This window comes from Lissotriton helveticus, chromosome 5_1 (genome assembly GCF_964261635.1).
Source record: "Lissotriton helveticus chromosome 5_1, aLisHel1.1, whole genome shotgun sequence".
Taxonomy (NCBI): domain Eukaryota; kingdom Metazoa; phylum Chordata; class Amphibia; order Caudata; family Salamandridae; genus Lissotriton; species Lissotriton helveticus.
This window is the reverse complement of record NC_136065.1, coordinates 1,607,918,159-1,607,946,027: the sequence shown is the minus strand read 5'-3', so window position 1 is coordinate 1,607,946,027 and position 27,869 is coordinate 1,607,918,159.

Below are 27,869 nucleotides of genomic sequence, written 5' to 3'. Positions count from 1 at the left end.
TCTGTTAGAGGGGTTGCCATACTTAAGGACCGGCGAGCCAAGATCGAAATGATGCAAACTGCTCATGACAGGATGGCAGATGGGCAATAGCCCAGTTCAAGTATGAAATAATATATTTGTATTATGTGCAGTGTACGGATCTAATAGAGATGAGCCAATGCTCTTTGATCAATTGAACATTAAACTTCTGGATTGGACAGGGGAAACTATAAATATGGGCGATTTTAACTGCATCATGGACTACAAACTGGACACGACTAGACATAATAGCCATCAACGTATGCACAAGACCCGGGCAGCTATATTAGATATATGTCGTCTACATAACATCAAAGATGCCTGGCGACAATTACACCCAAAACGACCTGGGTATACTTATTACTCGGCACCTCACCAACTATGCTCTAGATTAGACATGGCTCTAGTTAGCGACAATCTATTAAAGACTTGCTCTATGACCCTTTGCCCTCGCATTTCGTCTGACCACAATCCCATAATTATATCATTTTCTATACCACATAGTACATCCCCCTCTAGAATGTTTTCCTTTCCCAGATATCTCCTACCAGACTTATCTTATATCTCACAGCTGAAAGTTCATCTTGTTGAGTTTATAGACATTAATAAGAACTCGGCTTTGTGCGATGTAGTTTGGGATGCCTGCAAGGCTAGCATAAGGGGTTTTACACAGGCTTTTGTGTTCAGACAAAATACCGAACATAAACAAAATCGAGCTATGATGACATCACAAATAATTAACCAAGAAGAGGAATTAGCTCTAGCTCTTCAACATAATAAGCTGAATGTTACGGATAATAAACTCAAACTTAGTGCATTAAAAAACGAGATAAAGAAAAGCTTCTACCAGAGACATAGTGCCACTATCCACAAATATAAAATAACTCAATACGAGGGGGGGGACAAAATTGGCCGCATTTTGGCTTATAAGGTTGCTGAATCCAGAGCAGGTTCCTCAATATCCAACATACGGGGTTCAGATAATAACGTATATAATAAACCGCAGGAAGTGTTAGAGCAATTTGCCAGCTTTTACAAAACTTTATATACCCCAGAGAACCAGACAGATCCAGATCTTATACGGGATTATATTGATGAATATACATCGTGTTATGCTGATAGCTCAGACTTGAGTTCTCTGTCCGAAGATCTAACCATGCTTGAGCTACACCAGGCTATTAACTCTCTGCCTGTGGGCAAAGACACTATTCCGTTAGAACTTTATAAGGCCTGCTTACCCGAATTAGACTTGTTATTACTAGAAGTTATGCAATCAGTTGGGACTAACGGAAAAGCACCTAAATCATGGAACAGGGCGAAAATTATATTTTTTTAAAAAAAGGGTAAACCAAAGGAAGAGAGAGGGTCTTATCGACCGATTTCATTAATAAATACAGACGCTAAATTATTCGGCAAAATCCTTGCAAATAGATTGGTACCCATCATGTCTCAACTCGTCAATATACAACAACACGGTTTCATTTCAGGTAGAGACACTACTTCACATGTAAATACGGCCATTACCGCCTTTGATGTCGCAGAGATAGAATCCACCCCACTAGGTATGATCTTATTAGATGCAGAAAAAGCATTTGACCGTGTGGGGTGGAACTATCTCTTGTGTACGTTGTCCAAAATTGGGTTTAGGGGGAAGTTTCTGAGGGGTATACAGGCCTTATACGATAATCCTATTGCTTGTACCAGCTATAACGGCCTAAACTCCTCGGATTTTCCAATCTTGCGTGGTATGTGCCAGGGTTGCCCTCTCTCACCCCTTTTATTTGCCCTTTCTTTGGAACCTTTTCTAACGGCTCTTAATTTTCAAAATTTGATTGTCCCCTTCCGCTCTGGCCCCCAAGAGCTCAAACTAACCGCCTATGCGGATGATATTGCTGTCTATACACAAGATATAAATGAAGCTTTAAAAGGAATTAAATTAGAGGACATTAAATTTGGGAAAGTGTCTGGCTACAGGCTTAATATACAGAAGACGCAAGTTATTGCCAACTATTCCCCGTCCATGGCTATTCCAGAGATCTGCAAGACAGCCACCTATCTTGGAGTTAAAATTTCGGCCCAAATACAAGATATAAATCATATTAATTATGATGGGTTAATCAAGTCCACGGCTTTACTCTTAAAGAAATGGCATAGGCTGCCTTTGAATATTATCGGCAGAATTAATCTTATTAAAATGAAGGTTTTACCTAAGTTCCTATACTTATTCAGATCTATTCCGTTGGCACTGAATAACCGATTCTTTCAAGAGCTGGATGGTGTTTTAAATAGCTTTATTTGGGGCTATAAAAAATCAAGAAGATCGTTGAAACATTTGAAAAACACTACGAACGAGGGAGGGCTTAATTTTCCAGATTTTAAGTTGTACTATTTGTCTTCATTTTTTTTACGATTACGTTCTTTACTATACAAGGAAGAAACCACATTTTTTTATTATCTTATGTTGAAGGAAGAATCAAACATGTTTCTGTTTAGAACAAACGATCCGAACTACTTTAAGAGGGTAAGGTTTAAGACGGCCAGGGATATAATAAAGATATGGAAGAACCTATTGACATACTGCAGGACGTCATTTTTTCACCCAAAGCTCCCATTATGGGGCAATCCTGGTCTCCCAGGAGTATTTTCCGATAACAGTAACAACATATGGGCTGTGAAGGGAATTAATACTCTGTCCGATTTATATGGTCCACAGGGATTTGCTGACTTTAATTTGCTTAAATTAACATATGAGTTACCGGAAAATGCTAGATATAAGTATCTTCAGATTCATGACTTTTTAATTAACAAAAAAAAGATCCGAAGTGTTACAGACCGTAATATCTGGACTTGCTTATATGCCAAAAAAAACAAATCAGTTATCAGCATAGCTTATAAACTACTATTAAAACACAAAACAAATGATTTGCTTAAAATAAAGGAAAAATGGGGGGCCCAACTCGGCTCAAATGTTACTCTAAAACAAATAGAGAACTCTTTGTCTAATATCAACAAACTAGTTAGATCTTCAAGTCTTAGGTTACAGCAGTTTAGAACAACCTGTATGCTCTATTACACTCCGGCAAGGATCTCAAGGTGGTCCCCTAATCCAGATTTTACAGATCGCACTAAATGTCCCAAATGCTCAGAGGTTGCTGCCAACTTAGCTCATATGCTATTTTCCTGTCCTAAGCTTAAGACCTTCTGGGAAGAGATCCAAAATATTTGCAAAATTAAAAGGATCGTTCTCCCCACTCTCTCCGCTCCCTTTATTTTATTAGATTGCCACCCATCCTCAACTCCACAGTCCTCCCTGGTAACCATACTATTATCCTGCGCTAAACTAAGCATCGCAAGAGCCTGGATTGCTACAGATCCACCTACCGCTTGGGACTGGTGGGCTTTAGTAATGGAAATACACTCCATGGAACTTGCCTTAGCAAACATAAGAGGTGGAAGAGCACTGGCTAAATTTGACAGAAATTGGGGGACTTATTGTTCAACATAACATGATAAGAGGGAAACAGGGAAAGAAGGTAAGGGAGGAAGTAAGGGAGATTTAATGTGAAAAATTTCATTTGCTGTTTGCGTTGGACGATATTTAAACTTGTATGTATACGATTTTCTGTTGCTTTGGAAGATATTCTTGTGCTTTTTTGGTTTTATATGTAATTTTCTTTGGCTTTCTGTGTCAGCCTGTCTGCAATAAAAATTAAAAAAAAAAAAAAAAAGAAAAAAAGGATCTCGTGCCATGTTGATTCCAGATGTTTGTGCAGCTGCGTCTGCTGCCTTTTTCTACTCCTGCAAACAGACTGGTTCATCACGTAGTTTAACCAAGCGTCTGATCGTATCAGCCACCTGGGAGAACCTTTACGTAATTGCTTACAATCAGCTGCTATATCATCTGGCTCTACTTCCACCGAATGTTTCGTAAATCGCTCAACAACCTCTGTAGCCAATATCTCAGTAAAATATTTCTGTTCCTTTTCTGACCAATTCTTAATAGTATCTAGAAGTTCAGAAGCAGTGCGAGTACCCCGATCGGCTTTTCGCGCCGCAGATCTAATCTCAGAGGAACGTTCGGTAGTTAACATTGAGCGAGTGTCTCGGGCTTTATCCTGATCTGTAGGAGAGTCCTCATCTGACTCATTAGGAGCAGAAGGGAAAATATATGGAGGTGGAGAACGATTTAATAACAGAGAATCATTTTGGGGTTTATTAAGAATAGGATAGAGAGGCCTACGAATAGCATATTGGCCGTTCACCTGTAACTGACGCTCCCTATCTTCCCTTTCTTTAGTTTCTCTCATCTCTTTATTTTTCATATCTAAGGCTTTCGCATGCCCACTTTTACGCTGTTCTTTTTCAATCAAGGCCTTTTCGCGCTTCATTCGCTCGCGCACTTCTTTCGCCCACCTTCGCACACAGTCAAACATATCTTGCCTAGCCTTTCGCTTGAACATTCGTTGCTCCACATTCTGAATCTTTCGCAAATCAAATGACCCATGCATAGGCCAACGCAACTCAGGATCCTTGCAAGTGTATTTATTCCAAAATTTGCTGTACATTATGGACAAAACACCATATTTAATATACATATCCCTATTAGGAGTCCCCTCCGGGGGGGCCTGTTGAGCTTCATCAAGTTTCAAATTGGTACCACTACAAAAGCAACACAACTTACGAAGTGTGCTAAAAACAGGCATGTCGAAAATAGTGCAAAATATGCTGTATTATAAAAAAGTAGCGCTTAAACTGGATCTAAGTAAGCTTAGACTGGATCTCAAGCGCCAGGATGCCCTTGGGGCGACAGGACTGCGCTATACAAGTACACAAAATAAATAAATAATAAATAAAGTACTCTAGGTACGTTGCACCGTTCGAATTTCATAGGAGTAGAAAAAAATCTCCTCATTACCTGCCTATATGTGTTGCAAGACATATATCAACTTTACATAGAATCATTTCAAACTTTTGGCCAATACATAGAAAACGGCCGTAGTAAGCATATCTAAACTACCTTACTAATTACAAGGTGTCATACTTACAGCAAGTGCCATAAAACGGCTCTTACTAGTGAAATAGTGTCCAGGTTCCTCCTGCTAAGTTCTCAAATCGACCAAACGGTCACTACACAGCGGATCAACAGAAGAGATTTCAGTCAAGGACCGGCACCACCTGGATGGTCAGATCAGAAAGAAAGGGAAAATGCCGTGGGTGTCAAGACTCGGGTCTTCTCTGGCAGTGATAACGTCCAAAGCGAGATTCCAAACCTTCGTCTCGACCAGTCCTTCGGGCATCCGAGTCGCCGATGACGCCAATTTGTCATAGCAAGCCCTAGCCAGGCCTACTAGTGCAAGGGATTCGCTTTTCTCTACTCAGAGTCCTTAGACCAATAGTAAGAAGTTGGCACAGAACCTGAAATAGAAAAGACAGAGTTAATTAAACCTCATGAGGTGGAACTACATTCACACAAGACCCTTCGGTATAGTATGAGGTAGCACACAGACTGGAAGGAGCTGGGTCCTTTTATACCCACACAGGGGCTCAAAAGAAGGTGGTACAAGTATAAAGCTTCTGTTCTTAGGCACATACAAGGTCATACAGAAAATGCACAGTCGACAAGTGGGAGGAGGTAACAGTTAGCTAGTTGGAGTAAACACATCCTGACAGTTACATGCTAGGGAGAGCTGTATGATCTTCTAAGCATGTGCAAAGTAGAGGAGACTAAACATATCTTGTCTCTAGGCAGATTTCAAGAGCAGTAGACAGGAAGGTAGGACAGAGCTCATGGCATACAAAATGGCCGATAGAAATACAAAATGGATTCCGTACAACGGGCAAGATAGTCTCTAAATACGACATGTCTTCTGCTAATGCTTAACCTAATTACTGTTAAATTACCACAAATCCCTCACAAAACCCAAGCCATATCACCAAAAAAGCTCTTCGACACCAGGGTGTGGTGAAGGTATACCTCACTCACGCATTACCACAAACTCCTATCTCATGGCTTCCTCTTTTCTTTCCTCCTAAGAGCCTCCGGGGAGATCACCTTGACAAAGAGGAAGAAGAGCAAGAACCCCGCAGCCGGAAAAACTTGTCAAGCGCAAGCTCATCATCCAACACTTCGGAAGAGGAACGAGAGGAAAAGCCCCTTACTCAACCCCTGCCTTCCACTATTAAAAATAAAATTATACAGCCTCCTCGCCTGTTTATCAAACCGCCTTCCCACACTGGCTTATGGAGAACATGTAGCCTTGCAATAGTGAAAAACAAAGTAGGCTGTAATTCACTATCATGACATGCCACACATACCAGGGCATTTCCTACCTTTCACATACATTGCACCATGCCCATCGGGGTACCTTGGGCCTACCTTGGGGGTGACTTACATGTAGAAAATGGAAAGTTTAGGGGCTTGCAATTGTGTGCACTTGACAAGTCGACATGGCAGCCCAAGGCACCACACAGGCTCTGCAATGGCAGGGTAGAGTCACACTTTGCGGGTTGTTTGCATGGGTAGCACAATCCAGTGCTACAGCCCATCAACAGCATTTGATTTATATGTCCTGGCACTCACAGGGCACTTTACTAGGGACTGACACATGAATCAAATAAGCCAATCATGAAAACATCAATCCATAACACAGTTTACACAGAGAGCATATGCACTTTAGCACTGATTAGCAGTGGTAAAGTGCCCAGAGTCCTAAAACTACCGCACACAGGTCAGGAAAAAAGTAGGAGGAAAAAGCAAAAAGTTGAGGCCTAACCCTGCAAAAAGGCCATTTCCAACAACACCCCCTTCCAGCCTAAAGCCAGGGGAGACCAATCCATACCTTGATGGACTTCCCACCTTGGGACGATAGAACATGGAACGTGGCCTGCAACAGCAGGGTGTCATTCCCGTTCTATGCCTTCCGGAACCTAGTTAGATTCCTCTATCCGTACTCGGTGATAAGCATACAAGCTGACCCTTGGGGAACCTTTCTCCTCACCAGTGAACACCTTCTGTGCAGCGCCTAAATTTACTTTGCTCACAGATGTGTCCCAACAGGTCGACGGTACACACATGGCCAGCACAGTCATGTGGCCCAGTCCACCCCCTGGGTGTGACTCCTGTCCCTTCCCAGGGTCAACCCTGTCCACCAGGACACCAAGCCACAGTGGCAACCGACAGTTGTCAGTGGGGAGACCCAGGCCTTAGGCCTCTCAGGGCTTTCTAACCTCTGTGGCGTCAGGGAGTGGGGGGCAGTATCCCCAGGTGCCTGGCACCCTTTGTTCACTTTCCCTCTTGTCAGGTCAGGGATGACATCCTGGCACTGACATAGCAGCCCAGGGTCTGTAACCTGCAGACTGACAGGATACTGGGGTGGGCTCTCCCACATCCTGTCCTCCTTTCCGGGGTTCTGTACCCTCCCACCTGGAGAGGTACCCCCTTCCAGAATTGTCAGGCCTCCTATGGCAGGTGTTCTGCACAATTCACCCACCAGTTCAGGGGTGCTATCCTGCAACTGGTACACCAGCCCATAGTCTGTGCCCTAAGGCTAAACCAGGGACTGGGGTGGGATCTCCCATACACATTCCCCCTCTTTGGGGCACTGTTTCCTCCCAGCTGGAGCGGTACCCCCAGCAGACAAAATGGTAGGTGGATTATTAGCAGTCCCCCCTCCCTCCAGGTTAGGGGGGGCACCCTGAACCTGGTCCTCCAACTCAGGTTCTGTACCCTTAGGCTGGACCTGTGCCTGGCAACCCATGACTTCCAGGGGAGTATACCAACCCCCCCAAGGGAAACACACTCCTCATGGGTTGTGCCAGAGTCCGCCTGGCGCAGGTCTCCAGCCTCCTGTCCACCTGACAGAGCATGAAGGCCCCCTAGGTCAGAAGAGGCCCCTCCAGGGTCCGTCCTGAGGTGCTCTGATCTCAGAGCTGGCAACCCCTGACCCACTGATGCTTCAAGAATTGCCAGGGCACCTGTGGCAGATGTCGTGCCCAACTCGCCCACCAGTTCAAGACCTCCCTCTATCAACTGGCCTCCCAACCTAGGGTCTAACCACTTAAGTTGAACCGGGGTCAGAGGCGAGTACTCCCTCCCTCTGGACCCCTTCCAGAGTTCTGCAACCTCCCACCTAAAGTGGTACCCCTAGAAGGAAAACCAGCCAGGACACTGCTTACAGTTGTCCTTCCCTTCAGGTCAGGCAGGACCTGCACCTGGCTTTCCAACACAGGGACTAAACCCTGAAGCTGAGCACCTGCTTGGCACAACAGGACTTCCTTGGGAGCATGCATGCCCCCCTGAGGGTAACACATGACTTATGTGTGGTATGATAGTCTGCCTGGTGCAGGGATCACTGAAAGAATATCGATGGCAAAAATATAGACCTACAAAAATATCGAGTAAAAAATATAGAATGCCAAAATATCGACTTCCTATCTTCAAGTACAAAAATATTGAATCAAAAATATAGACCTACAAAAATATAGATAATATTAAATAGTTAAAAGTAATTTTAAATTAATGAAATGATAAATATAACTAACTTAAACATGCTTAAATACTTTAATAACATTAAAATAAATAAATCATTAATATAAATAAAAATATATATTTTTAAATACATATATATATATATATATATATATATATATACATATATATATATATATATATAAACATAGTATTAATAAAAAATATACAATATATTTACCATACGATAGCGAGAGTGTTATATTTACTATTCCCACTCCAGTGAGTGCAACAGTAGGGAAAGTGTTGGATAGCGGGAGGGTAAAAATTACTATTCCCACTCCAGAGAGTGCAACAGTAGGGAAAGCGTTGGATAGCGCAGGGGTAAAAATTACTATTCCCACTCCAATGAGTGCAACAGTAGGGAAGGCGTTGGATGGCGGGAGGGTAAAAATTACTATTCCCACTACAGTGAGTGCAACAGTAGGGAAAGCGTTGGATGGCGGGAGGGTAAAAATTACTATTCCAACTACAGTGAGTGCAACAGTAGTGAAAGCGTTGGATAGCGGGAGGGTAAATATTACTATTCCCACTCCAGAGAGTGCAACAGTAGGGAAAGCGTTGGATAGCGTAGGGGTAAAAATTACCATTCCCACTCCAATGAGTGCAACAGTAGGGAAAGCGTTGGATAGCGGGAGGGTAAAAATTACTATTCCCACTCCGGAGAGTGCAACAGTAGGGAAAGTGCTGGATAGCGTAGGGGTAAAAATTACTATTCCCACTCCAGTGAGTGCAACAGTAAGGAAAGCATTGGATAGCGTAGGGGTAAATATTACTATACCCACCCCAGAGAGTGCAAAAGTAGGGAAAGCGTTGAAAAGCATAGGGGTAAAAATTACTATTTCCACTCCAGTGAGTGCAACAGTAGGGAAAGCGTTGGATAGTGGGAGGGTAAAATTTACTATTCCCACTCCAGTGAGTGCAACTGTAGGGAAAGCGTTGGATAGCGTGAGGGTAAAAATTACTATTCCGACTCCAGAGAGTGCAACAGTAGGGTAAGCGTTAAATAGCGTAGGGGTAAAAATTACTATTCCCACTCCATAGAGTGCAACAGTAGGGAAAGCGTTGGATAGCAGGAAGGTAACAATTACTATTCCCACTCCAAATAGAGCAACAGTAGCGAAAGTAAATACTTCATATATAATTGAAAATGAATTAAATATTAATACCAATTAAAAATTATTTAAAATTCATTCCCAATTTAAGATATTATAATAATTATTCAATTGAAAATAATAAAATTAATTTAATTACTAAAACATAATTACCTATTAATACAAAATATTTACCAATAACAAAAAATTATAAAAAAATGAAAATAATTAACAATTAATTCAAAATGAATACCAATTTATATAATACAATTTTTAATTACTTACAATTAAATGACTTCACACCCAATTCCCCTATAAACCCACAACCCACTACAAAAATTAAATAAATACAATTCACAGAATTATCAATTAATCAATTCTTAAATAATTACCAATTATATATTAATCAAATACCAATTAAAACATTGAATAACAACATAATTGTAAATAAGTAGCAATAAATAATGTAACATATTTAATTAATTATAATTAAATTACTTCCCACCCTATTCCCCTATAAACCCACAACCCGCTCCAGAAAATAAATAAAATTAACATAATTAACAATTAATCAAATAAAAAAATCAATTACCAACTATGATTTAATTAATTACCAATTAAAAATTAATTAACAATTATTTTTAAATAAATACCAATAAAAAAATTAAAATATTTAATTAATTATAATTAAATTACTTCCCACCCTATTCCCCTATAAACCCACAACCCGCTCCAGAAAATAAATGAATAAAATTAACATAATTATCAATTAATACAAATTAATTACCAATTATATTTTAGTTAATTGCCAATTAAAAAATAATTAACAATTAATTGTAAATAAATACTAATAAGTTAAAATATTTAATTATTTATAATTAAATTACTTCCCACCCTATTTCCCTATAAACCCACAACCCGCTCCAGAATTATATTACGCAAAAATTAAATAACATAAATGTTCTTACTTACTTACCTAAAATTCGATATTTTTGCTGTCTACATTCTGTCCCTCGATAATTGTGTTGCCTATATTCTGTCCATTCGATATTCTGTCCATTCTATATTTTTGAATTCTATATTATTGGCATTCTATTCAATATTTTTGTAGTCTATATTCTGTCTTATCTTTATTCTGTCTACTCGATATTTTAAACTCGAAATTTAGCTACCTCGATATTTTTGTGGTCGATATTATGTCTGTATACCCTCGTGCATATCTCCTGACCCCTGTCCATCTGACAGTGCACAAAGATACCCCAGGACAGACGTGGTGTCACCATGGTCACTGCTAGGAGGCTCAGCCCTTCTGGCTGGCCCCTGACCCACTGTTTTTCCCCTTGGGAACCCGTCCCCCTCTCTCCCCTCCATCTGGATTTCTGCACCCTTCCAACTGGAGCGGTGTTGCCAGACACCGGAACCGATGGGATGCTCGTTACAGCAGTCCCCCCTTGTTCCCCAGACACTAGGGGATCCCCCTTAATGGGTGGACTTCCAGCACAGCCTCGGCTCCCCACCTGGTGTTCCCTCATGGAACCACCTAGGCTCCAGGACCAGGTTTCAGGCACCTTGGGCCACAGCCAATTCCCGCTCCTTCTCCACAGAAACAGGACGTGAGTCCCTACACCCTTCCAATGACATCGGGAACTATCTGGGCTAACACAAACTTTTCCCACCATCCTCGGTTGGGAAATACCTAAGCCACTACTTCGGGGTCACCCCCAGATGCTTTTCCAGACCCTCTGGAATCCACCAAATGGTCTGGCTCCAGTGCAAGCTTCCTGGGCCCAGAGAACTCACCATCCACTGGGTTTTGGCATAGCTCGGGAAAACAAGGACTTAAAATATGCTCTCCAACAATTGAATCACACAGACCCACACAGGTTTTAACCAAACTACCCTTCACCCAACCTTCCAAAGCCTCAGAAAAGAACCCCACATGATTCTCACAAGACTGGGGAGACAGTGTCTGACTGTTGATGTCTATCAACCCATGCTGTTCTGTCGGGTCTCCATACTAACTTACCAGGATTTTTATAATGGGAGAACCCCTCTTCCTGTACCACTAGAGTCACTAGAGTGTACATCCCACTACCAGGAATATGATCCTCTGAGCCAGTTCCCCAATCCACCTCAGGGACACTGCATACCACTGGAGTCACCTCATAATCCTGAACCCCCTGGTGTATGTCAACCCCTTCCTTGAAGCAGGGCCCCAAATCTGTGTATGTGTGTACCTCACTCTCAGTACTGGACACTACATTTTTGCTGCCACTATCTGGGCTGGACAAAGCCCTACTGGCTTCCCAATCCAGCTCCAGTTCTCTCATTTTAAGCTCATGATCGAAGACCATCTTCCTTTCGTCCATGGCTATTCTTTTGTCTTCCATTGCCCTCTCCATACAGAGTTTTTCTAACTCAAACTTCCTTGCTTCTCGCCCGTCCCCCAACTCCCCTGTGGACAAGCTACTGCTTCCTTGCCTGGAAAGTTCCGCCCTCCAAAAAGCACATCCACCCTGGACATAGGCTCCTCTGCCTCTCCGCTGAGATCACCAGATTATGCACTGGCATGTCTGGCTGCTACCCAGGCCCTCAGCGCCTTTTGTAGCTCCTCCTTCCTAGTGAGGCCTCTGATTTGGATTCTTAGGTTTTTGCAAATCGCTCAAAATTCCTTGACATTGTAGATTTCTAATCGATCCTCCTCAAATGCAGTTTTTACTGATGCAACAGATGATGCAGTAGATTCAGGCATGTTGAAGTAGCAAGTTCAAAGTTGGCAAGATCAAAAATAGGCCAAAAAGAAAAAGAACTAGTGGGGCATATTAACAAGAACCTCGTTAAAACTATTGCCGTTTTATGGCGATATAGGGCTTGCTAATATGCATTATAGAATTCCGATAGAAGCCTAGGTTAGATGTGCAGGACATCTCACCTGGGCTTCTTTTGGAATTCTATAACACATATTAGCAAGCCCATTATCGCCATTTTAGCGGCAGTTTCCTGCTACTAAAATGACGATAATATTAACAAGGTTCTTGCTAATATGACCCCAATATGTGGTACGTAATGGTCTGCGATATGGTGATAGTGCACACCAATCACTGTAAGTCAAGTGCAAACACAAGTCCTATCCTAACCGCTGACAACCAATGTTAGAAATGGGATTTCTGGTTGGCTAAGGTTTGCATCAAAGCCAGGCAGAAACCACCACTCTAGTCAGGATAAGGGAGTTACAATCCTAAAATGACCCCTGCTCACCCCCTTGGTAACTTGGCATGAGCAGTCAGGCTTATCTTAGAGGAAGTGTGTAAAGCATTTGCACAAAACCAACAGTAATACAATGTAAGCACTACAAAAGGACACCACATCAGATTAGAAAAATATCCAATATTTTTACATACTTAAACAAGACCAAAAACTATAAAAATCCACAATACAGTACTTGAAAATAGTTGCTTCACCAGATGTCTTTTAGATGGCAAAATTGCGTTGAAAACACAGTTCGTACGAGTCGGTAACTTGGTCTGAGTCTACCGCAATGCTGAAAACAACAGAGTCTCAGAGTTCTAGCTGACCACGTCTGTATGGTCCAGCAACAGCAGGACAGACTTGTTAACAGTACCTTTCTTAGTGTGGCTCACACGGAGGTGTGAGTCAGTCTTTGACATCACTCGCAGTTGCGATGCAAAGTGGCAGCGGTGCACGGTGCGGTGTCCCTTGATGGGGTGCGAGCAGCGGCTCGGTGACGATCATCCAGACGGCGGTGGTGAGACCAAGGCGGGCGGTGCAGGGCGAGACGGTGCTCGATGCGGTGCAGGCAGGTTCGGTGATAGAGCCGGTCGTGGAGTCTGTCGTGGTTATGGTGCACAGTGGAAGCGGTGCACAGTGTGGTGTCCCTCGATGAAGTGCGTGCAGCAGCTCGGTGACGATCATCCAGCCGGCGTCAGTGAGACCAAGGCGGACGGTGCAGGGCGAGACGGTGCTCGATGTGGTGCTGGCAAGTTGCAATGCAGCGACAGAGCCGGTTGGCAGGAATCGGTGCTGGCCAAGGCAGACAGCTGTGCGTGATGAGGCGGTCATGGGTGTCGAGCCAGCGGCGACCGTGTCGGTGAGACCAGGCCAGCGAAGTGAAGCTGGCTCCACCTCCTGTGGAGCGTCTGATGAACCTGGCCTACACTGACAAAGGAAGAAGGTGCACACTGGCAGAATGCACCCAAAACTGGTTTGAACTAGGTACAGGCCCCTCTGCCTTCAGAGGGCAAAGGATTTGCTGGTATAAATATTGGGGCCCAGACCCCAGAGATTTAGATTACTTCTGAACCTGCAGGAAGAAGGACCAGGAAAGCTGAAGGAGGAGTACTGCCCCTATGCTGCATGTTGAGGGGTTGGCCTGCAGTGGTTGCTTCTGGTTGCTTCTGTGGTTGCAGGACTGGACTGTGCTTTCATCATCCTGCGGTTAGAATTTTCTCCAAGGGCTTGAAGTAGAGCTTGCCTCCTGTCTCAGGGATAGCAAAGACTTCCGAGAACTCACTGGAATCATGGAACGGTGCCAACAAGAAGAGCTGGAAGAGCTTCCAGGAGGAGTTCTGCCCCTTTGCTGTGTTGTTGCTTTGTTGGGTTGGCCTGCAGCTGCTGCTTCTGCCTTGGGCAGTGAAGGGACTGGACTGAACTTTCTCTACTTGTTGGAGTATATATAAGGGCCTGAAACTGAACTGGCCTCCTGTTAAGAAGCCTCAGGGACTGCAAATACATCTCCAACCTCTGGGTACTGCTCCTTGAACCTCTGTTTTACCTTCACCAACCTCTGGGTACCGCTCCTGGAACCGCTGTTCCAGTTGCCACAGAGAAGAGGTAACCGCGACCTACCGACCTCGCCGCTGACCTTGAAGGGACAGCAAGCTGCACCGAATTGCTCTGCACCATACACCTTGGTCTCACTGACGCCGTCTGCACGATCATCACTGAGCCACTGCCTGCACTGCATCGAGAGGCACTGCAACCAGCACCGCCTCGGTTCACTTCGCTGGCCTGGTCTCACTGACAATGTCGCAGCTGGCTCGACACCATGACCGCCTCATCACGCACGGCTGTCCGCCTCGGCCAGCACTGATTCCCGCCAACTGGTTCTGTCGTTGCATTGCAACTTTGCCAGCTCCGCATTGAGCACCATCTCGCCCTGCACCACCAGCCTTGGTCTCTCTAAAGCCGGCTGGATGATCGTCACCGAGCCGCTGCTCGCACCTCATCGAGGGACACCGTACCGTGCACCGCTTCCACTTTGCACCATAACCACGACGGACGCCACGACCGGCTCTATCACCGAACCTGCCAGCACCACATCGAGCACGGTCTCGCCCTGCACCGCCCACCTTGGTCTCACCAACGCCGTCTAGACGATCGTCTCCGAGCCGGTGCTCGCACCGCATCAAGGGACACCGCACCGTGCACTGCTGTCCCTTTGCATCGCAACCGCGACGTATGCCAAGACTGACTCGCACCTCTGTGTGAGCCGCACTAAGAAAGGTGCTGTTAACGAGTCTGTCCCGCTGTTGCTGGCCCGTACCGATGCGGTCTGCTAGAACTGTGAGACTCTGTTGTTTTCAGCATCGCGGTAGACCCAGACCGAGTTAACGACTCGTACAAACTTTGTTTTCAATGTAATTTTGCCATTTAAAAGACATCTGGTGAAGCAACTATTTTTCAAGTACTGTATTGTGGATTTTTATCATATTTGGTCTTGTTTAAGTATATAAAAATATTAGATATTTTTCTAATCTGGTGTGGTGTCCTTTTGAAGTGCTTACATTGTATTACTGTTGGTTTTGTGCAAATGCTTTACGCACTTCCTCTAAGATAAGCCTGACTGCTCGTGCCAAGCTACCAAGGGGCTGAGCAGGGGTTATTTTTGGAGTGTAACTCCCTTATCCTGACTAGAGTGGTGGTTTCTGCCTGGCTTTGGTGCAAACCCTAGCCAACCAGAAATCCCATTTCTAACATTGGTTGTCAGCGGTGAGGATAGGATTTGTGTTTGCACTTGACATACAGTGATTGGTGTGCACTACTATCATATCGCAGACCATTACGTACCACATACTGGGGGCATATTAGCAAGAACATTGTTAAAATTATTGCAGTTTTAGCGGCAGGAAACTGCCACTAAAACGGCGTAGCAAGCCCATTATCGCCATTTTAGCAGCAGTTTCCTGCCGCTAAAATGGCGATAATTTTAAGGAGGTTCTTGCTAATATGTCCAAATGGTTCTTTTTCTTTTTGGCCTATTTTTGATCTTGCCAACTTTGAACTTGCTACTTCAACACGCCTGAAACCATCATCATCTGTTGCATCAGTAAAAAATGCCTTTGAGGAGGATCGATTGGAAATCTACAATGTCAAGGAATTGAGAGCGATTTGCAAAAACCTAAGAATCCAAATCAGAGGCCTCACTAGGAAGGAGGAGTTACAAAAGGCGCTGAGGGCCTGGGTAGCAGCCAGACATGCCAGTGCGCAATCTGGTGATCTCAGTGGAGATGCGGAGGAGCCTATTTCTAGGGTGGATATGCTTTTGGGAGGAGGGAACTTTCCAGGCAAGGAAGCAGTAGCTTGTCCACAGGAGAGCTGGAGGACAGGTGAGAAACAAGGAAGTTTGAGTTAGGAAACTCCGTATGAAGAGGGCAATGGAAGACAAAAGAATAGCCATGGAGGTAAGGAAGATGATCTTGGATCATGAGCTTAAAATGAGAGACCTGGGGCTGGATTGGGAAGCCAGTAGGGCATTGTCCAGCCCAGATGGTGGCAGCAAAAATGTAGTATCCAGCACTGAGAGTGAGGTACACACATACACAGATTTGGGGCCCTGCTTCAAGGAAGGGGTTGACATACACCAGGGGGTTCAGCATTGTGAGGTGACTTCAGTGGTATGCAGTGTCCCTGAGGTGGATTGGGGAACTGGCACAGAGGATCATATTCCTGGTAGTGGGAGGGACACTATAGTGACTCTAGATGAGTGGTGCAGGAAGAAGGGTTCCCCCATGATAGAAGTCCTGGTAAGTGAGTATGGGGACCCGCCAAAAGAGCAAGGATGGAGAGACAGCAACAGTCAGACACTGTCTCCCCAGTCTTGTGAGAATGATGTGGGGTACTTGTCTGAGGGACTGGATGGTTGGGTGAAGGGTAGTTTGGTTAACACCTGTGTGGGGCTGTGTGATTCAATTGTTGGAGAGCATATTTTAAGTCCTTGTTTTCCCGAGCTATGCCAACACCCAGTGGATGGTGAGTTCTATGGCCCCAGGGTGCTTGCACGGGAGCCAAACCTTTTGGTGGATTCCAGAGGGTCTTGAAAAGCATCTGGGGATGACCCGGAAGTAGTGGCTAAGGTATTTCCCAACCGAGGGTGGTGGGAAAGGTTTGTGTTAGCCCAGATAGGTCCCGGTGTCATGGGAAGGGTGAGGGGACTCACGTCCTGTCTCTGCGGAGAAGGAGTGGGTATAGGCTGCGGCCCAAGGTGCCTGAAACCCGGTCCCGGAGCCTGAGTGGTTCCATGAGGGAACACCAGGCGGGGAGCCTAGGCTGTACTGGAAGGCCACCAATTAAGGTGGATCCCCTAGTATCTGGGGAACTGGGGGCGACTGATGTAACAAGCATCCCATCGGTTCTGGTGTCTGGCAACACCGCTCCAGTTGGGAGGGTGCAGAAGTCCAGATGGAGGGGTAAGAGGGTGACATGTTCCTCAGTGGGAGAACCAGTGGGTCAGGGGCCAGCCAGAAGGGCTGAGCCTCCTAGGAGTGACCATGGTGACACCACGTCTGTCCTGGGGGAACTTTGTGCACTGTCAGATGGACAGGGGTCAGGTGATCTGGGCCAGGCAGACTATCACACAGCACATGAGTCGTGTGTTACCCTCAGCGGGGTATGCGCGCTCCCAAGGAAGTCCTGGTGCACCAAGCAGGTGCTCAGCTTCAGGGTTTAGTCCCTGGGTTGGAAAGCCAGGTAGAGGTCCTGCCTGACCTGAAGGGAAGAACAACTGTAAGCAGTGTTGTGACCGGTTTGTCTTCTAGGGGTACCACTCCAGGTGGGAGGTTGCTGAACTCTGGAAGGGGCCCCAGAGGGAGGGAGTCCTTGCCTCTGACCCCGGTTCAACTTGAGGGGTTAGACCCTAGGTTGGGAGGCAAGTGCTAGAGGGAAGTCCTGAACTGGTGGGCGAGTTGGGCAGGACATCTGCCACCGGTGTCCTAGCAATTCTGGAAGCACCAGTGGGTCAGGGGTTGCCAGCTCTGAGGTCAGAGCAATCCAAGACTGACCCTGGTGGGGCCACTTCTGACCTGGTGGGCCTTCATGCTCTGTCAGGTGGACAAGAGGCTGGAGACCTGCGCCAGGCGGACTCTGGCACAACCCATGAGGAGTGTGTTTCCCTTGGGGGGGTTGGTATACTCCTCTGGATGTCATGGGTTGCCAGGCACAGGCCCAGCCTAAGGGTACAGAACCTGGATTGGAGGACCAGGTTCAGGGTGTCCCCACTGACCTGGAGGGAGGTGGGACTGCTAACAGTCCCCCTACCAGTTTGTCTTCTGGGGGTGCCGCTCCAGGTAGGAGGAAAGAGTGCCCCAAGGAGGGGGAACAGGTGTGGGAGAGCCCACCCCGGTCCCTGGTTCAGCCTCAGGGTACATATAGTGGGCTGGTGTACCAGTTGCAGGATAGCACCCCTGAACTGGCGGGCTAATTGTGCAGAACACCTGCCACAGGTGGCCTGACAATTCTGAAAGCGGGTAGCGCTCCAGGTGGGAGGGTACAGAACCCCGGGAAGGAGGACAGTGTGTTGTAGAGCCTGCACCAGTCTCTTGTCCAGCTGCAGATTACAGACCCTGGGCTGGTATGTCAGTGCCAGGATGTCATCCCTGACCTGACAAGAGGGAAAATGGACAAAGGGTGCCCCGGCACCTGGGGATTCTGCCCCAAACTCCCTGACACCACTGAGGTTAGAGAGCCCTGAGAGGCCTAAGGCCTGGGTCTCCCCACTGACAACTGTCAGTAGCCACTGTGGCTTGCTGTCCTGGTGGGCAGGGTTGACCCTGGGAAGGGACAGGTGTCACACGACTGGTGGACTGGGTCACATGACTGCGTTGGCCATGTGGGTACTGTTGGCCTGTTGGGACACATTTGTGAGCAAAGTAAATTTAGGCGCTGCACAGATGGTGTTCACTGATGAGGAGAAGGGTTCCCCAAGGGTCAGGTTGGTGGGGCCCGTGAGTATGGATAGAGGAATCCAACTAGGTTCGGGAAGGCATAGAATGGGAATGAAACCCTGCTGTCGCGGGCCAAGTTCCATGTTCTATCGTTCCAAGTAGGGAAGTCCATCGAGGTCTGGATTGGTCTTCCCTGGCTTTAGGCTGGAAGGCGGTTGTGTTATAAATGGCCCTTTTTGCAGGGTTAGACCTCAAGTTTTTGCTTTTTCCTCCTACTTTTTTCCTGACCTGTTTGTGTTGGTTTTAGGACTTTGGGCATTTTACCACTGCTAATCAGTGGTAACGTGCATATGCTCTCTTTGTAAACTGTGTTATGGATTTGTGTTACCATGATTGGCTTATTTGATTTATGTGTCAGTCCCTAGTAAAGTGCACTGTGAGGGCCAGGGCCTATAAATCAAATGATGTTGATAGGCTGCAGCACTGGATTGTGCCACCCATGCAAACAACCCGTAAAGTGTAACTCTAGCCTGCCATTGCAGAGCCTGTGTGGTGCCAGGGGCTGCCATGTCGACTTGTCAAGTGCACACACTGGCAAGCCCCTAAACCTTCCCTTTTCTACATGTGAGTCACCCCTAAGGTAGGCCCAAGGTACCCCAATGGGCATGGTGCATTGTATGTGAAAGGCACGAAAGGCCCTGGTATGTGTGGCATGTCCTGATAGTGAATTACAGCCTAATTCATTTTTCACTATTGCAAGGCTACATGTTAACCATAGGCCAGAATAAGGAGTTTGATAATTACATCTTATGATCCTAACTGAACCAGGGAACATGGTAGAAATTCAAGTTTAGTGTGCCTTAACACAATGCTGGCTCCACCTCCTGTGGTGCATCTGATTACCCTGGCCTACACTGACAAAGGAAGAAGGTGCACACTGGCAGAATGCACCCAAAGCTGGTTTGAACTAGGTGCAGGCCCCTCTGCCTTCAGACGACAAAGGATTTGCTAGCATAAATATTGGGGCCCAGGCCCCAGAGATTTGGATTACTTTTGAACTAAGGAACCTGCGAGGAAGAAGGACCAGGAAATCTGAAGGAGGAGAACTGCCCCTATGCTGTGTGTTGAGGGGTTGGCCTGCAGTGGTTGCTTTTGTCTTGAGCAGGGAAAGGACTGGACTGTGCTTTCATCATCCTGCTGTTAGAATTTTCTCCAAGGGCTTGAAATAAAACTTGCCTCCTGTTGAAAGTCTCGGGAATATAAAAGACTTCAGAGAACTCGCTGGAATTACAGAACCTGCCAAGAAGAAGAGCTGGAAGAGCTGCCAGGAGGAGTATTGCCCCTTTGATGTGTTTTTGCTTTCTTGGGTTGGCATGCAGCTGCTGCTTCTGCCTTGGGCAGTGGATGGGCTGGACTGAACATTCTCTACTTGTGCTGAGTATCTCCAATGGCCTGAAACTGAGCTGGCCTCCTGTTAAGAAGCCTCAGGGACTGCAACGACTTCACCGACCTCTGGGTACCGCTCCTGGAACAGCTGTTCCAGTTGCCACAGAGAAGAGGGAAACGCGACCGACTCCGTCAACCGACACCGCCGCTGGCCTTGTGTCTTGAAGGCACCGCAGGCTGCACCGACTCGCCCTGCATCGCTCGCCTTGGTCTCACCGACACTGTCTGGATGATAGTCACCAAGCCGCTGCCTACACCGCATCGAGAGATACCGCAACCACCACCGCCTCGCTTCACTTCGCTGGCCTGGTCTCACCGACACAGTCGCCGCTGGCTCGACACCCATGTCCGACTTGGCCGGCATCGATTCCTGCCAACCGCCTCTGTCCCTGCATTATAACTTGCCAGCATCGCATCAAGCATCGTCTCGCCCTGCACCGCCCGCCTTGGTCTCACTGACGCCGGCTAGACGATCGTCACCGTGCCTCTGGTCGCACCTCATCGAGGTACACCGCACCGTGCACCGCTTCCACTTTGCACCATAACTGCAACGAATGCCACGACCAGCTCTGTCACCTGCACAGCAACCTGCCAGCACCGCATCAAGCACCGTCTCGCCCTGCACCGCCCGCCTTGGTCTCACCGACGCCGTCTGGACGATCGTCACCGAGACGCTGCTCGCACCAAATCGAGGGACACCGCACTGTGCAACGCTGCCACTTTGCATCGCAACCGCAACTGATGCCAAGATTGACTCGCACCTCTATGTGAGCCGCACTAAGAAAGGTACTGTTAACGAGTCTGTCCCGCTGTTGCTGGCCTGTACCGACGCGGTCAGCTAGAACTGTGAGACTCTGTTGTTTTCAGCATCGCGGTAAACTCGGAACGAGTTACCGACTCTTACAAACTATGTTTTTAACGTAACTTTGCCACTTAAAAGACATCTAGTGAAACAAATATTTTTCAAGTACGGTATTGTGGATTTTTATCGTATTTGGTCTTGCGTAAGTATATAAAAATATTTATATTTTCTAAACTGGTGTGGTGTCCTTTTCTTGTGCTTCTTACATTGTATTACTCTTGGATTTGTGCAAATGCTTTACACACTGCCTCTAAGATAAGCCTGACTGCTCATGCCAAGCTACCAAGGGGGTGAGCAGGGGTTAATTTAGGAGTGTAACTCCCTTATCTTGACTAGAGTGGTGGTTTCCGCCTGGATTTGTTGCAAACCTTAGCCAACCAGAAATCCCATTTCTAACAGGCTCCCTGACCTATTCAGGGACCCAGTGGCATGCAGAAAGGTTTCAAAGCCAAAGGTAATTAACATGTTTTTATCAATGGCAGAATATAAGCGGAAGGAAAATAACCGGGAGAAATACGCAGTCGCCTGAGCCTGCCGCTGATAGAGGGAGGTTACTTCTATTTAGAAAACTCTTGGTCCGTTTAGGGATGGACTGCTTGGCCAGCCTCTGCTGTTGTTTCAAGCAAAGAGCTTCCAGCCCGCATGGACCGTCCGACTCGTGGGCCTGCCGCCTAAGCGCGAATATCTCCAAAAGCTAACACCTGCCCTGAGCAGTTCTTAGCCATGTTATCCAATGGGAGGTGGATAACATGGCTAAGAGCATTAGCTCGGTAATGCATGAATATCGCTGACTTTTCAGCGATATTCATGCATTGCGGACGTTTTTGTCGCATTTGCGATAAACCTTGGTAATACCAAGGTTTATCTGCGATAAAAACTCGCCGCAGCTCAGCGGTAAATTTTTGTCTCTAACCAAGCAATAGCGATAATTATCGCTATTGCTTGGTAATATGCCCCTTAGTTTTTTTAATACTGCAAGGCCTACCTCTCCTATAGGATAACATTGTGTTATTTACATTTAATTAGTGCTAAATTGTGATTGGGAACAGGTAAATGTTTCATGTTTGTGAAATTTTAATTTGGAAGTCGGTATATCCGATGTAGGTAATAATTCGGTAAAAATTACTGATTCGGTAAAAATCGATAATATTTAGCGGTTTCGTAAAAATCGCAAAACATACCGATATCACCAATTTTTTAATACAGATTTGGTAATTAGCGAATCAGCATATTTAAAAAAATCGGAAATTGTTGAATCAGCCAATCCTGAGCTTCCTCATGACCTCACAACCAGGAAGTGGCCACACCCATGCAGCTGCACTGATCCTGAAGCTGTTGGAAAGGCAGGGAGCACAGCAGACAACCCAGGAGCAACTTTCCAAGTTTTTGCTGACATCACAGCCAAGATATGGACAAACAGGAGAGGGAAAAGGAGGCAGCTGAACGCAAAAGGAAACACAAATTTAGTGAGAGGGAGCTGGAGGTCCTTATTGAGGAGGTTATTAAGGACCATGACAAACTGTTTGGTAAGAATTCCCTGCACATGCCTGAATCTCATCACAATCTCTTCATCAATCGCAATTTATCGCCTTCTGGAGCTTTGCACCCTATTGTTACGATGGACGGTTGAAAAATGAGAAATGGATTGAGTAACGAATTTGTCATCACGGAGACAGAAGATATGAAGTCAAGCCCTAGAACACTCTTGGATGTTCAATGTGAACTATTTGAGCTGATTACTATTACAGCCATTTGGCTTTTCTTATGTTTTTTTCACTTTTTTTTGTTTTTCAGTTTCTCTGGTACTAAAAATGATTACGAATAATGCAGAGAATGCACACGGATTTGTCAAGTGCACCATTTGGGGTTGATTGAACACGTTTAGATTCAAATCGTAGTGGTATTTTTATAAAACTTGTTGGAAACGGGACATTTGGGTATTTTAAATGAGCACATATTAGTTTATTATACATGCATTCAAATGATCCAGTAGTTGGGGAGAGAGGTGGATCATGGGAGTGTAAGTCTTTTGGCAGAGTCACAGAGATGTTTGGGAGGAGGAGCCGAGGAATAGAGTCACATGATGTTAGCTTGTGAAACAAAAGAGAGAGGGAACACAGCTTGTACTAATGATTGGAATGAGGAAGAAGCAGTGTGTTAATGGAGTATGGCAAGAGGTGTTAGAGTCCTGAATTTGAACGCTATTTGAAAGGTAAAAATCTGGAACATGGTAGAAGGAGGGTAATTGAGGTGGTAGAATGAAATGGGGAACAGAACAGGGGATGACATATGAATAGGATAATGCGTTTTGTGGTAAAATGAGAGGCACGATGTCTTGTGCATTTATAGAATATTGTGGGTAATCACAGTTACGGAGGTAATTTGGAGTAACAGTTGGGGACTCAAGCCACGTTACCTCAGGTTGTTAGAAGGGTCACATAGCTGATAATTCAGATAAAAGATTGGTAGAAGCAACGTGTTAACCAAGCAAAGCAGGAGGGGCCAGAGTTTTGAGGATGACTATTTTTTGAAAGGTATAAATCTAGACAGGAGTACAAGAGGGGAGGACTCATGAGGAGGATAAAGTGCTTTATGGTGAAAAGGAAGGCACAAAGTTTTACAAGTGTATAGAATATGGTGGGTAATTACAGTTGCGGGTGACGCTGGGAGATACATTGTGTAAAAATCAAGAGTATGTGAATCACCTTTAATTAGGATATGAACTGGTTAATGGGTTTGCTGTATATAGCTGGTGTTTTTTTACATTCAAACACTAATCACAAGTATACTTAAACTGCTTATCATATTTGTTCTAGTAACCCCTGACGAAGAGCCAATAAGACTTGAAATGCATTGGGTATTTATCAAGCGTGTCTACTTCATATTGTGATGCATATGGACGTACCTCAGTATTATGCCTGGATTGGGGTACAACTGGTATTTGAAAGATGTTATTAAATATTACAAATTTGATCATACTGTCTTCGTTGTGATGAAAAGATAAGAGTATATGGATTCAATATTAGGCAACATAATAGTCATGAATACAACGAGTGTACATTGGAGTACCTGGATTAATGGAATACATTGGTGGGGTAAATTCCCTCCTTTTGCAGTGCGACAGTGGGAGCGCAAGATGAGTGCTCTTTTTCTTAATACATATGAATCTCAGAAGGGGCAGATATGGCTGGTCATCCAGGAAAGATTAATGCGACTGGTGTAACCCAGTGCTCCATTGAAGATCTTAAAAAAACGCTGGTATGACCTCAGGAAGCGTGAAAAGAAGAGGCTGACAGAGAGAATGAAGCAAGCTAACCAGACAGATGAAGGGAGAAACACAGCACCTGCACCAACTGCCGTGGATCTCCTTGTGGAGTCCACCCTCCAGCCGGAGAGTGTGAGTGGGTTTGGGGATGCAGACAGCTCAGCCAGAGCTGACAACAGGCAAGGTAAGATGCATGCACAGCATGCTGTGTCCCCACCCCCCAACCCCAATGCCCAATCCCCAATCCCAAATGAGGCTGTATGAATCCCACTCCAGTACATGTTTTACTACAAACCTGCAATGCATTATGGGAGATGTAGTCAAAAGGAACACATATCATAACAGACAGTCCACTGAACCCAAAGGCATGTGACACACATCAGCCATTAGCAAGCAGAGGACAGTCAGTTCGATTGGTAGTCAAATGTGCAAATGTACATTCTGTCTCTACAGGCGAGCCATCACACAGGGCTGCAGAAGGTGACACAGGAAATGCCCCCAGGAGAGAGAGAACACAGGAAGAGGAGGTCTTGTTGCCTGCAGAACACACCACACCACCACCACCACCACCACCACCATCACCACCACCACCACCAAGACCACCATCACCAGCATCACCACCGCCACCATCACCACCAACAAGAGCCAGGAGGCATACTGTGGCTGGCCTACAGCAAATGGAGATGTCCAAGAAGGACATCATGGGAGGCCAACAGAACACGGTGGCAGACAAGGCCAACAGTGCAGGCACACAGTCCCCCACCGAGCACGTCCACACAGGTGCCAGATGCCGCAAAGCAAGTGCAGCCAGTCCAGATCCATAGGGCGAGGATCAAAGTGTATTTTCCGGCCTTGAGGGGAACATGCTCAAGGTGCAGCGCCTGCAAGGCAAAGCAATAAGATCAGTCTAACGTCAGATTGTACACATAAATAGACATATGCAGCAATTCGAGAAGGGCATCAGCAGCATGAACAATACTGTGGCTGAAGGCATGACTGACATGTCCGAGGCAGTGAGGCTTCTGTGCAGCAAAATGGATGAGGACTGTTTGGCGGGGCTCATTGAGAGGCAGAAACTTGACAACTACACTAAGGCGGTGAACCGCCTCTCCACTGCCACCTCTCTGCTCTGCAGGCGCTTGGTGACCATGCAGGAGGAGATGGCCCACTGCAGTCGGGAGGTGGCAAGGGGGCTGGTCACAGTGACCAGTGCAATGGAAGTGCGACAGACAAACCAGATAGCCACTACAGGTGCAGGTGATGGGGGGGATAGTGAAGAGGTAACTAGCAGCAGTAGCATTACGCCCCTATAACGGAGTCCAGGAGGCACAGCGAACAGCACAGCACTGCAACAGGACAGACTGCGAGTGAGGACAGTGTGCTCAGGGAACACAGCATTTCTGCACATGGGTGCAGGAAGTATTGCCAGCCATCACATGGTATTGCGAAATGGGTGATGTAACCCATTTCGCCTTTGTAATCTGAACTGCATATTGGCCTGGCATGTTAAGCCCTTCATGTTGTGGCGGTGTGCTATGATAATAAAACACTGTCACACAATTACAGTAGCTGGCTGTGTCTCCTTACTTACTCAGAAATAGTTGCGTTTGATCTCAGCCCATCTGTGTCTCCCATTTGGTGCTGCTGCCACACCTGCTGTGCTGTGGTCTGTCTGTGGACAATCCTCACCCTCTTCCTTGAAGTCAGTTAGTTCCACTGCTGTTCCTTTCTTTGTGGCAAGGTTATGCAGCATGGCACATGTTGCAATTATGTGACAGATGATGATGGGGCGGTACTGACGTGCACCTCCACTTTTGTAGAGGCAGCGGACCCTGCTTTTTAAGAGTCCAAATGTGCGCTCCACAACGTTGCGCGTAGTTCTATGTGCCACATTGTATCTTCTCTCACTTGGGGTGGATGGGTTGAGGTATGGAGTCAGGATAAATGCCCGCACGGCGTATGCGCTATCACCTGAGTGAGAAAGGAAGTGCCATTAATAACAGTCACCAACACATTCATCCAAGGTATACATCAGGGTGTGTCACATTGATTTACCTAGCAGGTATCATTCTCCAAATTCACCCTCAGCCAGACGTGTGTAGATCCCACTGTTCCTGAATATGTAGGAGTCATGGGTACTCCCGTAAATTTGGCTACAATGTCTGTGATGATGTTGTTGGCATTGCATATTACCTGCCGTTGATGAAATGTGTAAATTTGCAGTTCCAGTATATTTACTCTGTAGCTGCAGGTGGGCAGATTGGTATGTGTGTCCCATCAGTGCACCCTATCACTTGTGGGAACAGTGCCTTTTGGTAAAAATCCATCCTTGTTTTCTGCAGTTCCTCCTGTGTGCTGGGGAAGCGTATGTAGTGATGCATTCTTTGCATCATGGCATCCAGGAAAGTGTTGAAACAACAGGACAGGCAACTCTGTGGCACACCACCTGCCACAGTTATCACCCCCTCACCCCCTGGTGACTACCTGATGCAAGTAGGTGCAGGCTACAGAGCACCTAAACATGTGTTGGTATGGCGTGTGCCCTTGCTGTCTGATGCTCCAGGAGTGGCTGCAGGTCCCGTATCAGGTCTAGGATGGTTTGGTGGTCTAGCCTGCACCTCTCTTGGATTTCAGCCTCAGTCAGTTGGAACAGTGTAACTTGCAGTCTGTACATACGCTCCTCCTGTCTCCAGATCTTCAGCCCTGCTGCTTGCATATGTAGCCACCTTGCAATGATGTAGAGGGCCGATATTGTGTTCACACTGTTGCATTTGGGGCTCTTTAAATACAGTGCACCTGATTACCACCTGATTTAAGTCAGTAGTAATTAGAGACTCCTAAATACTGAAACATTGAAAAATCGGTATTACAGATTTTTGGTACATTGATTTGCGAGTTTTTAAGGATTTCTTATTTGGCGATTCCGTATTGGGGTTTTTGGTGTCTGCTAATCGCAAATTAAGGAATCGGTAACTGGTTTCCCTTATTTTTACCGATTCCTTATTTGCAATGGCGTTTGGTGTCACCTACATTGTACATGGCTAAATACCAGTCAATAATGCAGAAATTCTGCAAATTTCTGTGTTACCGACCGGTATTTAGCAACTTACATCTGGCCCTTAGAATTTTGAAAATGCCCCTTTTAAAAAGTTTATGAAAAAACAAGTGTTGGCCATACAGGGTGATTTTAGTCTCCTTCGTTTAGAGTGACAAAATAAAGTTATATTTCAAAATTTGTCTGGTATTATTTATTTTATACCTTTTTACTTTTAAATTTTCAGAAAATTCACAAAAATACTTTTTACAAAAAAGACACACCTAATTACATTTATCATACAATCTGTTCAATCATATGAATATTTTACACAAGACAAACAATACATATATCTAAATTTCATATATACAAAGACTCATGCAACAACATCATTAATCATATTTGCACTGAGAAAAACAGAGAAAAGATTCTCTATACTCAAAA